Consider the following 12,166-nt stretch of genomic DNA (forward strand, 5'->3'; position numbering starts at 1 on the left):
AAATTGAGTAAAAAGTGAGTATCTCAATTTCATGACATATAGAAGAGTAAGGAGAAGAAGCTCATGTTTCAAATGTGGAGAGGCAACAACTTTTCATTATTTTCACCTCTACTAATTATATGCATTTTTATAATGTATGTGTTTATGTTGTCCTATAAATATACAGAGACATATAGCAAGATATAGGGAGATACATACGTGTAAAGTGGATATGTACAAGTTTATAAGTAAATGAGATGTTTTTCCAATTAATAATTCTAAGAACTGAATGGAAAAGAAAATCGTAAAGTTTAGATAAGTCCCACTGTGATTTGTACTCAGATCCCGGTTTTCAGAGTCTAGAGTGCTAAGCTTGATACCATCAAACCACCTGTACCAGGTTGAGCTTTTCATTTTGAGAGAAGAGATTGCATTCACGGGGGAATCTTATATTTTATTGCAAAATCGTATCTCACATAAAAAGTACTGTTCAACAGAGTGATAGCGTTACTTGAGTCCTCTGGGCAACATCCTTCCCTAACATAGTTCAATATGCAAAAGTTGAACAGAATAGAAAAGTAATAACATTCTGTTGGTTTTTGACTGTAGAACATTAAAAACTTTGAAATGTTCACATTGCTGCAGCAATTTGCTCCCTTGTCACATGGGAGGTTCCATGGTGTAATGGTTAGCACTTTGGACTTTGAATCCAAGGATCCGAGTTCAAATCTCGGTGGGACCACTTTCATGACTGTTGATCAAATCTTTTTCTGTCAAGTGTATTCATAAATATCACAAATCTAACACGGGTAGAGTGAAACATTAATTTATTGATTGTATTCTGAAAGTCTATTCGATGTGAGCAAATGATAGAACTTTTAGAAAACATGTAAATTAAATGGCTCAAAATAATGAGACATTTTGCGAGCTGACTTTGTTTTCTCAAACTCATCGCAGGGGGCTGATGCAAGATATTACTTTCTTAAATCTTACTGTTATTGATAAGGGGAAGATGGAACTTTTTAATTGGAAATCCTTCATTAAAACAAAACTTGAGGAATCAAATTGTGTATTATGGGGACAGAAGATATGACGTTTTGAATAACAATCGTGAAATTCAGACACACATATATTTACACTCTGATTTTCTAAAGTAAATCCATAACCATAAAGTAAAATCTTTCGAAAGACGTGTCAAAGGTAATAATCTGAATTTCTCTTTCAAAGAAATTCACAATTAAATGCACTGTGTAAGTCAAGCATGTTGTCATATAAGAAATCAGCAAAAATTAACTATCTCATTACTGGTCATATAGATGAGAGAGGAAATGAACCTAACGTTTAAATTGTGGATGGGAAACAACAGTTTTTAGTTTTCAGGTTCAATACATATGTTTATGAATAATTGATTTCTTTATATAGTCTTATCGCTATCTAGACGGATATAGCTATGTATACATAGATGCATACTTATACGTTGATAAGTATCAGTATAAAACATTGACGTTATGTTTTTCCAAGACCAAATTCTAAGAAATGGGTGAAATAGTAAATCTCATAATTCAACCAGGTCCCACCGAGATTTGAACTCGGATCGCTGGATTCAGAGTGCTAACCATTACACCATGGAACCCTCCCATACATGAGTCATTTTTCCATTGAGACAAAAGAGAGCACATTAGTGCGGGGGCATTTCTTACATTAATGAAACGATATCTCTGTTGAATGCTCATAGTGTAAAGAGCTATAATGTGATTTGATTCTGTTCAGATACATTCTCCTTAACAGTGTTAAATATGCAAACGTTTATCAGGATAGGCAAGTTATATCATAATGATCATCTTTGACTGTAACATATTAAAACATTTTACATTTCCAAACTAATACACCCATTTCTTTGTCTCTCACATGGGCTGCGCCAAAGAGCAATGATTGGCACGTTGGACTTTGCATGCAAAGGTACCAGTCCAAATCTTGGGGGTACTATTTTATTACTCTTGACCTTTTCTATTTCTGTCACCTTTGTTTATTGATAGCTCAAATCCAACACCAGTAGGTTGAAAGAGACAATTATTGATTCCTTTCAAAACGTCCATCAGCTTGAACAAGTTACAGAAATACAAACATTATAATACGTTTACATCACATTCCTACACAAAATAGTGTGGCATTAAGAAATCCTATCCTGTTTTTCTGAAATGCATTTCAGAGGCCTGATTCCCAGCATCCCTTTTTGAAGCTTTCTGCGCTATTGATAAGGCGAATTTAGCACATTTTGAAAGAGAAGTGTTCTTAAATCAAACCTAGAGAACCACAATGACGGTATCATTCAGATAGTACAAATGTTTTTGTATATTAGTATGGAAATTGTGAAATAAAACGTTTTTCATGCTGATTTTCAACAGTCGATCTGCAATCGTGAAACATAAGCTTTTGCTTGGAGGCCTCACAGGTACTGATCTAATTTTCTCTTTTAAGATTATTCACAAATCATATGATATGCTTTGTATAAATCAACTATATTGTTAGATCAAAATTGAGTAAAAAGTGACTATCTCAATTTCATGACATATAGAAGAGTAAGGAGAAGAAGCTCATGTTTCAAATGTGGAGAGGCAACAACTTTTCATTATTTTCACCTCTACTAATTATATGCATTTTTATAATGTATGTGTTTATGTTGTCCTATAAATATACAGAGACATATAGCAAGATATAGGGAGATACATACGTGTAAAGTGGATATGTACAAGTTTATAAGTAAATGAGATGTTTTTCCAATTAATAATTCTAAGAACTGAATGGAAAAGAAAATCGTAAAGTTTAGATAAGTCCCACTGTGATTTGTACTCAGATCCCGGTTTTCAGAGTCTAGAGTGCTAAGCTTGATACCATCAAACCACCTGTACCAGGTTGAGCTTTTCATTTTGAGAGAAGAGATTGCATTCACGGGGGAATCTTATATTTTATTGCAAAATCGTATCTCACATAAAAAGTACTGTTCAACAGAGTGATAGCGTTACTTGAGTCCTCTGGGCAACATCCTTCCCTAACATAGTTCAATATGCAAAAGTTGAACAGAATAGAAAAGTAATAACATTCTGTTGGTTTTTGACTGTAGAACATTAAAAACTTTGAAATGTTCACATTGCTGCAGCAATTTGCTCCCTTGTCACATGGGAGGTTTCATGGTGTAATGGTTAGCACTTTGGACTTTGAATCCAAGGATCCGAGTTCAAATCTCGGTGGGACCACTTTCATGACTGTTGATCAAATCTTTTTCTGTCAAGTGTATTCATAAATATCACAAATCTAACACGGGTAGAGTGAAACATTAATTTATTGATTGTATTCTGAAAGTCTATTCGATGTGAGCAAATGATAGAACTTTTAGAAAACATGGAAATTAAATGGCTCAAAATAATGAGACATTTTGCGAGCTGACTCTGTTTTCTCAAACTCATCACAGGGGGCTGATGCAAGATATTACTTTCTTAAATCTTACTGTTATTGATAAGGGGAAGATGGAACTTTTTAATTGGAAATCCTTCATTAAAACAAAACTTGAGGAATCAAATTGTGTATTATGGGGACAGAAGATATGACGTTTTGAATAACAATCGTGAAATTCAGACACACATATATTTACACTCTGATTTTCTAAAGTAAATCCATAACCATAAAGTAAAATCTTTCGAAAGACGTGTCAAAGGTAATAATCTGAATTTCTCTTTCAAAGAAACTCACAATTAAATGCACTGTGTAAGTCAAGCATGTTGTCATATAAGAAATCAGCAAAAATTAACTATCTCATTACTGGTCATATAGATGAGAGAGGAAATGAACCTAACGTTTAAATTGTGGATGGGAAACAACAGTTTTCAGTTTTCAGGTTCAATACATATGTTTATGAATAATTGATTTCTTTATATAGTCTTATCGCTATCTAGACGGATATAGCTATGTATACATAGATGCATACTTATACGTTGATAAGTATCAGTATAAAACATTGACGTTATGTTTTTCCAAGACCAAATTCTAAGAAATGGGTGAAATAGTAAATCTCATAATTCAAGCAGGTCCCACCGAGATTTGAACTCGGATCGCTGGATTCAGAGTCCAGAGTGCTAACCATTACACCATGGAACCCTCCCATACATGAGTCATTTTTCCATTGAGACAAAAGAGAGCGCATTAGTGCGGGGGCATTTCTTACATTGATGAAACGATAACTCTGTTGAATGCTCATAGTGTAAAGAGCTATAATGTGATTTGATTCTGTTCAGATACATTCTCCTTAACAGTGTTAAATATGCAAACGTTTATCAGGATAGGCAAGTTATATCATAATGATCATCTTTGACTGTAACATATTAAAACATTTTACATTTCCAAACTAATACACCCATTTCTTTGTCTCTCACATGGGCTGCGCCAAAGAGCAATGATTGGCACGTTGGACTTTGCATGCAAAGGTACCAGTCCAAATCTTGGGGGTACTATTTTATTACTCTTGACCTTTTCTATTTCTGTCACCTTTGTTTATTGATAGCTCAAATCCAACACCAGTAGGTTGAAAGAGACAATTATTGATTCCTTTCAAAACGTCCATCAGCTTGAACAAGTTACAGAAATACAAACATTATAATACGTTTACATCACATTCCTACACAAAATAGTGTGACATTAAGAAATCCTATCCTGTTTTTCTGAAATGCATTTCAGAGGCCTGATTCCCAGCATCCCTTTTTGAAGCTTTCTGCGCTATTGATAAGGCGAATTTAGCACATTTTGAAAGAGAAGTGTTCTTAAATCAAACCTAGAGAACCACAATGACGGTATCATTCAGAGAGTACAAATGTTTTTGTATATTAGTATGGAAATTGTGAAATAAAACGTTTTTCATGCTGATTTTCAACAGTCGATCTGCAATCGTGAAACATAAGCTTTTGCTTGGAGGCCTCACAGGTACTGATCTAATTTTCTCTTTTAAGATTATTCACAAATCATATGATATGCTTTGTATAAATCAACTATATTGTTAGATCAAAATTGAGTAAAAAGTGACTATCTCAATTTCATGACATATAGAAGAGTAAGGAGAAGAAGCTCATGTTTCAAATGTGGAGAGGCAACAACTTTTCATTATTTTCACCTCTACTAATTATATGCATTTTTATAATGTATGTGTTTATGTTGTCCTATAAATATACAGAGACATATAGCAAGATATAGGGAGATACATACGTGTAAAGTGGATATGTACAAGTTTATAAGTAAATGAGATGTTTTTCCAATTAATAATTCTAAGAACTGAATGGAAAAGAAAATCGTAAAGTTTAGATAAGTCCCACTGTGATTTGTACTCAGATCCCGGTTTTCAGAGTCTAGAGTGCTAAGCTTGATACCATCAAACCACCTGTACCAGGTTGAGCTTTTCATTTTGAGAGAAGAGATTGCATTCACGGGGGAATCTTATATTTTATTGCAAAATCGTATCTCACATAAAAAGTACTGTTCAACAGAGTGATAGCGTTACTTGAGTCCTCTGGGCAACATCCTTCCCTAACATAGTTCAATATGCAAAAGTTGAACAGAATAGAAAAGTAATAACATTCTGTTGGTTTTTGACTGTAGAACATTAAAAACTTTGAAATGTTCACATTGCTGCAGCAATTTGCTCCCTTGTCACATGGGAGGTTCCATGGTGTAATGGTTAGCACTTTGGACTTTGAATCCAAGGATCCGAGTTCAAATCTCGGTGGGACCACTTTCATGACTGTTGATCAAATCTTTTTCTGTCAAGTGTATTCATAAATATCACAAATCTAACACGGGTAGAGTGAAACATTAATTTATTGATTGTATTCTGAAAGTCTATTCGATGTGAGCAAATGATAGAACTTTTAGAAAACATGTAAATTAAATGGCTCAAAATAATGAGACATTTTGCGAGCTGACTCTGTTTTCTCAAACTCATCACAGGGGGCTGATGCAAGATATTACTTTCTTAAATCTTACTGTTATTGATAAGGGGAAGATGGAACTTTTTAATTGGAAATCCTTCATTAAAACAAAACTTGAGGAATCAAATTGTGTATTATGGGGACAGAAGATATGACGTTTTGAATAACAATCGTGAAATTCAGACACACATATATTTACACTCTGATTTTCTAAAGTAAATCCATAACCATAAAGTAAAATCTTTCGAAAGACGTGTCAAAGGTAATAATCTGAATTTCTCTTTCAAAGAAATTCACAATTAAATGCACTGTGTAAGTCAAGCATGTTGTCATATAAGAAATCAGCAAAAATTAACTATCTCATTACTGGTCATATAGATGAGAGAGGAAATGAACCTAACGTTTAAATTGTGGATGGGAAACAACAGTTTTTAGTTTTCAGGTTCAATACATATGTTTATGAATAATTGATTTCTTTATATAGTCTTATCGCTATCTAGACGGATATAGCTATGTATACATAGATGCATACTTATACGTTGATAAGTATCAGTATAAAACATTGACGTTATGTTTTTCCAAGACCAAATTCTAAGAAATGGGTGAAATAGTAAATCTCATAATTCAAGCAGGTCCCACCGAGATTTGAACTCGGATCGCTGGATTCAGAGTGCTAACCATTACACCATGGAACCCTCCCATACATGAGTCATTTTTCCATTGAGACAAAAGAGAGCACATTAGTGCGGGGGCATTTCTTACATTAATGAAATGATATCTCTGTTGAATGCTCATAGTGTAAAGAGCTATAATGTGATTTGATTCTGTTCAGATACATTCTCCTTAACAGTGTTAAATATGCAAACGTTTATCAGGATAGGCAAGTTATATCATAATGATCATCTTTGACTGTAACATATTAAAACATTTTACATTTCCAAACTAATACACCCATTTCTTTGTCTCTCACATGGGCTGCGCCAAAGAGCAATGATTGGCACGTTGGACTTTGCATGCAAAGGTACCAGTCCAAATCTTGGGGGTACTATTTTATTACTCTTGACCTTTTCTATTTCTGTCACCTTTGTTTATTGATAGCTCAAATCCAACACCAGTAGGTTGAAAGAGACAATTATTGATTCCTTTCAAAACGTCCATCAGCTTGAACAAGTTACAGAAATACAAACATTATAATACGTTTACATCACATTCCTACACAAAATAGTGTGGCATTAAGAAATCCTATCCTGTTTTTCTGAAATGCATTTCAGAGGCCTGATTCCCAGCATCCCTTTTTGAAGCTTTCTGCGCTATTGATAAGGCGAATTTAGCACATTTTGAAAGAGAAGTGTTCTTAAATCAAACCTAGAGAACCACAATGACGGTATCATTCAGATAGTACAAATGTTTTTGTATATTAGTATGGAAATTGTGAAATAAAACGTTTTTCATGCTGATTTTCAACAGTCGATCTGCAATCGTGAAACATAAGCTTTTGCTTGGAGGCCTCACAGGTACTGATCTAATTTTCTCTTTTAAGATTATTCACAAATCATATGATATGCTTTATATAAATCAACTATATTGTTAGATCAAAATTGAGTAAAAAGTGAGTATCTCAATTTCATGACATATAGAAGAGTAAGGAGAAGAAGCTCATGTTTCAAATGTGGAGAGGCAACAACTTTTCATTATTTTCACCTCTACTAATTATATGCATTTTTATAATGTATGTGTTTATGTTGTCCTATAAATATACAGAGACATATAGCAAGATATAGGGAGATACATACGTGTAAAGTGGATATGTACAAGTTTATAAGTAAATGAGATGTTTTTCCAATTAATAATTCTAAGAACTGAATGGAAAAGAAAATCGTAAAGTTTAGATAAGTCCCACTGTGATTTGTACTCAGATCCCGGTTTTCAGAGTCTAGAGTGCTAAGCTTGATACCATCAAACCACCTGTACCAGGTTGAGCTTTTCATTTTGAGAGAAGAGATTGCATTCACGGGGGAATCTTATATTTTATTGCAAAATCGTATCTCACATAAAAAGTACTGTTCAACAGAGTGATAGCGTTACTTGAGTCCTCTGGGCAACATCCTTCCCTAACATAGTTCAATATGCAAAAGTTGAACAGAATAGAAAAGTAATAACATTCTGTTGGTTTTTGACTGTAGAACATTAAAAACTTTGAAATGTTCACATTGCTGCAGCAATTTGCTCCCTTGTCACATGGGAGGTTCCATGGTGTAATGGTTAGCACTTTGGACTTTGAATCCAAGGATCCGAGTTCAAATCTCGGTGGGACCACTTTCATGACTGTTGATCAAATCTTTTTCTGTCAAGTGTATTCATAAATATCACAAATCTAACACGGGTAGAGTGAAACATTAATTTATTGATTGTATTCTGAAAGTCTATTCGATGTGAGCAAATGATAGAACTTTTAGAAAACATGTAAATTAAATGGCTCAAAATAATGAGACATTTTGCGAGCTGACTCTGTTTTCTCAAACTCATCACAGGGGGCTGATGCAAGATATTACTTTCTTAAATCTTACTGTTATTGATAAGGGGAAGATGGAACTTTTTAATTGGAAATCCTTCATTAAAACAAAACTTGAGGAATCAAATTGTGTATTATGGGGACAGAAGATATGACGTTTTGAATAACAATCGTGAAATTCAGACACACATATATTTACACTCTGATTTTCTAAAGTAAATCCATAACCATAAAGTAAAATCTTTCGAAAGACGTGTCAAAGGTAATAATCTGAATTTCTCTTTCAAAGAAATTCACAATTAAATGCACTGTGTAAGTCAAGCATGTTGTCATATAAGAAATCAGCAAAAATTAACTATCTCATTACTGGTCATATAGATGAGAGAGGAAATGAACCTAACGTTTAAATTGTGGATGGGAAACAACAGTTTTTAGTTTTCAGGTTCAATACATATGTTTATGAATAATTGATTTCTTTATATAGTCTTATCGCTATCTAGACGGATATAGCTATGTATACATAGATGCATACTTATACGTTGATAAGTATCAGTATAAAACATTGACGTTATGTTTTTCCAAGACCAAATTCTAAGAAATGGGTGAAATAGTAAATCTCATAATTCAAGCAGGTCCCACCGAGATTTGAACTCGGATCGCTGGATTCAGAGTGCTAACCATTACACCATGGAACCCTCCCATACATGAGTCATTTTTCCATTGAGAAAAAAGAGAGCACATTAGTGCGGGGGCATTTCTTACATTAATGAAACGATATCTCTGTTGAATGCTCATAGTGTAAAGAGCTATAATGTGATTTGATTCTGTTCAGATACATTCTCCTTAACAGTGTTAAATATGCAAACGTTTATCAGGATAGGCAAGTTATATCATAATGATCATCTTTGACTGTAACATATTAAAACATTTTACATTTCCAAACTAATACACCCATTTCTTTGTCTCTCACATGGGCTGCGCCAAAGAGCAATGATTGGCACGTTGGACTTTGCATGCAAAGGTACCAGTCCAAATCTTGGGGGTACTATTTTATTACTCTTGACCTTTTCTATTTCTGTCACCTTTGTTTATTGATAGCTCAAATCCAACACCAGTAGGTTGAAAGAGACAATTATTGATTCCTTTCAAAACGTCCATCAGCTTGAACAAGTTACAGAAATACAAACATTATAATACGTTTACATCACATTCCTACAAAAAATAGTGTGGCATTAAGAAATCCTATCCTGTTTTTCTGAAATGCATTTCAGAGGCCTGATTCCCAGCATCCCTTTTTGAAGCTTTCTGCGCTATTGATAAGGCGAATTTAGCACATTTTGAAAGAGAAGTGTTCTTAAATCAAACCTAGAGAACCACAATGACGGTATCATTCAGATAGTACAAATGTTTTTGTATATTAGTATGGAAATTGTGAAATAAAACGTTTTTCATGCTGATTTTCAACAGTCGATCTGCAATCGTGAAACATAAGCTTTTGCTTGGAGGCCTCACAGGTACTGATCTAATTTTCTCTTTTAAGATTATTCACAAATCATATGATATGCTTTGTATAAATCAACTATATTGTTAGATCAAAATTGAGTAAAAAGTGACTATCTCAATTTCATGACATATAGAAGAGTAAGGAGAAGAAGCTCATGTTTCAAATGTGGAGAGGCAACAACTTTTCATTATTTTCACCTCTACTAATTATATGCATTTTATAATGTATGTGTTTATGTTGTCCTATAAATATACAGAGACATATAGCAAGATATAGGGAGATACATACGTGTAAAGTGGATATGTACAAGTTTATAAGTAAATGAGATGTTTTTCCAATTAATAATTCTAAGAACTGAATGGAAAAGAAAATCGTAAAGTTTAGATAAGTCCCACTGTGATTTGTACTCAGATTCCGGTTTTCAGAGTCTAGAGTGCTAAGCTTGATACCATCAAACCACCTGTACCAGGTTGAGCTTTTCATTTTGAGAGAAGAGATTGCATTCACGGGGGAATCTTATATTTTATTGCAAAATCGTATCTCACATAAAAAGTACTGTTCAACAGAGTGATAGCGTTACTTGAGTCCTCTGGGCAACATCCTTCCCTAACATAGTTCAATATGCAAAAGTTGAACAGAATAGAAAAGTAATAACATTCTGTTGGTTTTTGACTGTAGAACATTAAAAACTTTGAAATGTTCACATTGCTGCAGCAATTTGCTCCGTTGTCACATGGGAGGTTCCATGGTGTAATGGTTAGCACTTTGGACTTTGAATCCAAGGATCCGAGTTCAAATCTCGGTGGGACCACTTTCATGACTGTTGATCAAATCTTTTTCTGTCAAGTGTATTCATAAATATCACAAATCTAACACGGGTAGAGTGAAACATTAATTTATTGATTGTATTCTGAAAGTCTATTCGATGTGAGCAAATGATAGAACTTTTAGAAAACATGGAAATTAAATGGCTCAAAATAATGAGACATTTTGCGAGCTGACTCTGTTTTCTCAAACTCATCACAGGGGGCTGATGCAAGATATTACTTTCTTAAATCTTACTGTTATTGATAAGGGGAAGATGGAACTTTTTAATTGGAAATCCTTCATTAAAACAAAACTTGAGGAATCAAATTGTGTATTATGGGGACAGAAGATATGACGTTTTGAATAACAATCGTGAAATTCAGACACACATATATTTACACTCTGATTTTCTAAAGTAAATCCATAACCATAAAGTAAAATCTTTCGAAAGACGTGTCAAAGGTAATAATCTGAATTTCTCTTTCAAAGAAACTCACAATTAAATGCACTGTGTAAGTCAAGCATGTTGTCATATAAGAAATCAGCAAAAATTAACTATCTCATTACTGGTCATATAGATGAGAGAGGAAATGAACCTAACGTTTAAATTGTGGATGGGAAACAACAGTTTTTAGTTTTCAGGTTCAATACATATGTTTATGAATAATTGATTTCTTTATATAGTCTTATCGCTATCTAGACGGATATAGCTATGTATACATAGATGCATACTTATACGTTGATAAGTATCAGTATAAAACATTGACGTTATGTTTTTCCAAGACCAAATTCTAAGAAATGGGTGAAATAGTAAATCTCATAATTCAAGCAGGTCCCACCGAGATTTGAACTCGGATCGCTGGATTCAGAGTGCTAACCATTACACCATGGAACCCTCCCATACATGAGTCATTTTTCCATTGAGACAAAAGAGAGCACATTAGTGCGGGGGCATTTCTTACATTAATGAAATGATATCTCTGTTGAATGCTCATAGTGTAAAGAGCTATAATGTGATTTGATTCTGTTCAGATACATTCTCCTTAACAGTGTTAAATATGCAAACGTTTATCAGGATAGGCAAGTTATATCATAATGATCATCTTTGACTGTAACATATTAAAACATTTTACATTTCCAAACTAATACACCCATTTCTTTGTCTCTCACATGGGCTGCGCCAAAGAGCAATGATTGGCACGTTGGACTTTGCATGCAAAGGTACCAGTCCAAATCTTGGGGGTACTATTTTATTACTCTTGACCTTTTCTATTTCTGTCACCTTTGTTTATTGATAGCTCAAATCCAACACCAGTAGGTTGAAAGAGACAATTATTGATTCCTTTCAAAACGTCCATCAGCTTGAACAAGTTACAGAAATACAAACATTATAAT

The 12,166-nt window shown here is 33.8% G+C and overlaps 6 non-coding genes across 6 annotated transcripts; 5 read left to right on the plus strand and 1 right to left on the minus strand.

The window, feature by feature from the left end:
• The first annotated feature begins 649 nt into the window (after positions 1–649).
• Positions 650–721, plus strand: TRNAQ-UUG (transfer RNA glutamine (anticodon UUG)). Its single transcript has one exon. It is a non-coding gene; the product is annotated as a tRNA-Gln (tRNA).
• A 2,440-nt stretch (positions 722–3,161) lies between these two features.
• Positions 3,162–3,233, plus strand: TRNAQ-UUG (transfer RNA glutamine (anticodon UUG)). Its single transcript has one exon. It is a non-coding gene; the product is annotated as a tRNA-Gln (tRNA).
• Positions 3,234–4,059: 826 nt separating this feature from the next.
• On the minus strand, positions 4,060–4,131 carry TRNAQ-CUG (transfer RNA glutamine (anticodon CUG)). Its single transcript has one exon. It is a non-coding gene; the product is annotated as a tRNA-Gln (tRNA).
• A 1,549-nt stretch (positions 4,132–5,680) lies between these two features.
• Positions 5,681–5,752, plus strand: TRNAQ-UUG (transfer RNA glutamine (anticodon UUG)). The gene has a single exon. It is a non-coding gene; the product is annotated as a tRNA-Gln (tRNA).
• Positions 5,753–8,192: 2,440 nt separating this feature from the next.
• TRNAQ-UUG (transfer RNA glutamine (anticodon UUG)) lies at positions 8,193–8,264 on the plus strand. The gene has a single exon. It is a non-coding gene; the product is annotated as a tRNA-Gln (tRNA).
• Positions 8,265–10,703: 2,439 nt separating this feature from the next.
• Positions 10,704–10,775, plus strand: TRNAQ-UUG (transfer RNA glutamine (anticodon UUG)). The gene has a single exon. It is a non-coding gene; the product is annotated as a tRNA-Gln (tRNA).
• Positions 10,776–12,166: the final 1,391 nt, after the last annotated feature.

Source organism: Lissotriton helveticus, chromosome 4_1, assembly GCF_964261635.1.
Source record: "Lissotriton helveticus chromosome 4_1, aLisHel1.1, whole genome shotgun sequence".
In the NCBI taxonomy this organism is placed as follows: domain Eukaryota; kingdom Metazoa; phylum Chordata; class Amphibia; order Caudata; family Salamandridae; genus Lissotriton; species Lissotriton helveticus.